At 45.3% G+C, this 3,964-nt stretch overlaps 1 long non-coding RNA gene across 1 annotated transcript; it reads right to left on the reverse strand.

Annotated features, from left to right (window-relative positions):
• Positions 1-1,977: 1,977 nt before the first annotated feature.
• Positions 1,978-3,769, reverse strand: LOC149269167 (uncharacterized). The gene is made up of 2 exons (XR_016269946.1): positions 2,999-3,769; positions 1,978-2,912 (listed from the first exon to the last, which is right to left on the reverse strand). It is a non-coding gene; the product is annotated as an uncharacterized LOC149269167 (long non-coding RNA).
• Positions 3,770-3,964: the final 195 nt, after the last annotated feature.

A 3,964-nucleotide genomic window follows, 5' to 3' on the forward strand; every position in this document is an offset into this window, starting at 1 on the left:
AATAATAATGCAATAACAATGTGCACACTGATTGTGTCTGTGGCTAATTTGATTAACATTTACACCCAAAATTAAATCAGTGAGTGCTGCACTCCCTATGCGGGCGCCTACAGAAAGTGCCACAAACATGATATCTATACTATTGAATAACCCTTTATCAGCCGCCAATCAAATTTTAATTTCACAATTGTCAACATGGAAATCGAATAAATAAGTGTTCGGCTTTGAGTACGCTGATTGAAACATTCAGCAGTCGTAGTCAGCCACTTTGCAAGTGTTGCTGCCCCCATGTGAACAGCAATTCAAGTTTCGGTCATTCAGACAATCCCCCCTCATGCCGAGCTCCACACTGCGTTCCACAATATTACATTAAGACACTTATGCACCAGCACCCTCGGTAGATACGGTTTATGTCGATAAGCAGCCCATAAAGTATCGCTGGGCTGTGCTTTTGTGCACTCGTTAAATGTTATCCATGTCAATGGAACTTGGAAGCTGTCCCCGCAGTCGGTCGTAATTGGCGTGGACGAGCGAAGCTTGGGAGTTCAGTGGTTGGCATTAGGAAGCGCTGCTTAAATGGCTTTATAGCTATAGATGTGCACATTAAAGATATCCATTCAATATTCTTAGCATATAAATTGCTTCCGTTGTAAATCTGCTGCGAACTTTGCTCCCGGGCATGGGAAATGCTGTAATTTATATACATATCCATACGTATATTCGATATCAAGCAGTGCGCGTGGAAAACTAAACTGGTTAACAGATCCTTCAGAGAGCGGGGAAACGGGAAACGATTCTCAGCTGCAGGAAAAAGTCATAAATTACGAGAAAAAAGGGATCACATAAGGAAAGGAGCGAGATGCCCTGCCCGGGGTGGTTCACAAATAGGGCCAAGAAGAACGTGCCAAGTTCGCCCAGGCAGCTGAAAAGTCGACTTGGCACTGCACTCGGCGAGTTCAATGCACTCCACCAATCTCAGTCACACAGCGCCTAATGACGAACCAATTATATGAGCACAAGACGTGGCTCGCTGCCTGAATGATTGCGCAACAAATTGCGCAAACGAGCTGCTCTTAACCTCTTTACAGACATCGTAGAGCCATAGAACCTGGCGAGATGTGCCTACTGCAACTGTACCAAATTTGGCTGACAACAAATTGGAATTGGAATTTGGAAGTGGAAAAGCAAACGAAGAAAAACAACCACCGTTGATGTCGCTGCCAATGCCAACTGTGTGGCTCAACTGTGGCGCTTGCGCCTGCGCAGCTGTTCCAGATCTCGGTCATGTGCTGGGAGAACGTCGCGCGCCGCTTTGTCTGAATTTCACGCAATGCTCAAGCGGCTCATCATCAATTGTGATTATGTGTGTGCCTGCGTGTGTGCCGGTGTGTGTGTGCGTGTGTGTTGTAACTGCTTATTGATCGATTGTCTTGATATCGCATTTTTATTGTTGTTTGTCACTGCAAATGCGCCACCATTGCGAACCCATCAATGTGCCCGGGGGCAGTGGTGCTTAGGGGTTGCTCTTCTTCTTCTTGCTGCAGTTTGCACTGCAGTTGCAGTTTTTACTAAAGAGGGTAGCTTTTCAGTTTTCAACCCTTAGCAGTGGGACGCACAGCTCAACCGGGATTGCGTTTCGGATATCAAATTCGAGGATTTCCATTATGTTGCGCATCGTGTCACAAAATGTATATATAAATTTCCATTATTTGTATATTTTGATGGCCAGAAATTCAAGTTCATTGATTTTTGCATGATTTTTCACATTTGTTTTTATAGCTCAGCTAGAATATGTTCCACAGATTTATTGCTTAAGGCATCCTGATGACAAGAGCTGTAAATATATGATGGATAAAATCTATAAGTATTATTAGCATAGGATTGTGTATAGAATGATATACGTAGCTTGTTGGAATTGCTTCGACAGCTATCGTCTATAATTCCTCTTGCAAATGCTAGAAGAAGCAAAGGAGCAGATTTAGTTTAAAGAAATGTAGCATATTATTATTTTATTTGTAGATTTGAAATCCAAAGAAATCTAGTCAAATAGCTCCTAGTTAAGCAGCCTCGATTAGCTCTCTCCTTCCTGCCACAACTAAGCAGTTATCCAGTTTCCAAAAGTTTCCCTTTTGTTGAGCATTGAATAGCAGCGAGTGAGCACATTATCCATTTAGATAAACGATCGCTCATTTGTCCAGCTACCATTTGGTGGCCATTATCAGCTACTGCGATCTCTGTTTCTCTGCTTCTCTCCGATCTCGGCCACATGCTACGTTTAATAGTTTTCGATTTGTTTTGCTGGGCATTTATATGAGCAGTCGACGCCCACCACCTGGGCGGTGAACAGGCTCCGGTGGTGTTAATTTATGGCGTTGCCCCGGGTAGAGAAGTGCTCCACGGCCTCCAGGGCGTGCGTATAGTATATCAAAATGATATATAGACGGAGCTGGCCACATATCACACTTGCCAGCTTGCCAGACAGCCAGCTGGCTGCCACGAGAGGCAAGCAGGGAGACAACTGGCCAACCCATTGTCGTCATTGTAGTCACATTATTAGATGCGCATCGTTGGACAAATTAATTGTCGCCCATGTCGTTTGGCTCATTGAACAAAGGCGGGGGCGGCTGTCAATGCAACTGCAACTACAACTACAACTACAACATCGACTGTGCTAGGTTGTGCCCCATTATGATCGTTACGTGGTGGTTAATGAGAGTCGAGAAGCGATCGTGCGTGCTCTATGGGTTCGCCTGGCATACGCATTTTGTGCTAGAACTAGTTGACGTACAAGACGTGGACATACATAGGTAAGTCTGACATGGTTCTGGGCTAACGCGTTTCAAAGTTTCACAATGTTATAGCCGGAAATTCTAATTGTTGCCGTTGTTGAGGTTTACCTTTGTGGGGCTGAGCTAAAAAAAAAATAATAATAATAAAAACGTTTATGTCTTTATGTATGAGTCATATGCAGTGTGCTATAAATTGTGTTGTGGCTTACCTGCATGCAGTAAATGCAGCTGGGAAAGTACTCACGCTCTGTCTCTCACTCACTCACTCAGTCACTCTCTGCTGTCCATGCTAGCCTGGAAGCAAACATTCCAGGCAACGGCACAAGGATCGACAACCTGCAGCGGGCGCTTGGTTTGGTCGTTTGGGGTGGCGCACTCTATCGATTTTTAGTGCTGCCACCGATGCGCCCCTGGCCATTGAGCCATTGGGGTAGTCTCTCAAGTTCGTCTGCCAATTATTTGCCGCTTATTAGTGACGGCGTCGCAGCAACTGCTGCAGCTCTGCTTCCTCCTCTTTGTGTGTGTTGGTGGTGTTGGCAGCACGTGACTTCTTGCGTCTCGACAGCCGCTTTGTTTGCATTTGCATAAGTGGGGTGCTCCTCTGGCCTCAGCATCGCCGCTGACTTTGACATGCAACACAAACTCAAGTGTCGCCCTAATGCTTGGCCATTACTGCACTGAACAGCCTGGGTGTGCTTGTGGTAGCCACCCCCAAAAGTAAATCAAAGCTAACACCGCAGGGGGTGCTGACCAGCCGCAGTTTAAGCTGGTTTGTGTGCCAAGCGGTGTGGGCAGCAACAAACCGGTTTCTAATCCTTTCAGCATGCGAATGTAAATGCAAATGGTTCCCCTGTTTGCATGGTCAGCGAAATATTTAGCGAAAAAAGGGTTGAAAAGCGGCCAGGGTCCGGTTCTTTTTTATACCATTTACCAGAACTTTTTACAATTCCTATTAAATTGTTTAAAACAGCAAATTGTACTATTCGGCAGCAATGCAACACTGGCTCGATCCAAAAGAGGATGAAATGAAAGCCGATTTGCATGTGAAACACAGACACACTCACACACATAAGCAAAGTGTTTGAGTACGAGCTCACTCTGTTCTCTCGCTCGCTCGTTCGATGTGCCTGTCGTTTTTTTTTTGCGCCTGTTGTTTTGCGCTCTGTTCCGTTTTA

The sequence above is a fragment of the Drosophila arizonae genome, chromosome 4 (assembly GCF_054131065.1).
Source record: "Drosophila arizonae isolate 15081-1271.41 chromosome 4, UAZ_ARI_1.0, whole genome shotgun sequence".
In the NCBI taxonomy this organism is placed as follows: Eukaryota; Metazoa; Arthropoda; class Insecta; order Diptera; family Drosophilidae; genus Drosophila; species Drosophila arizonae.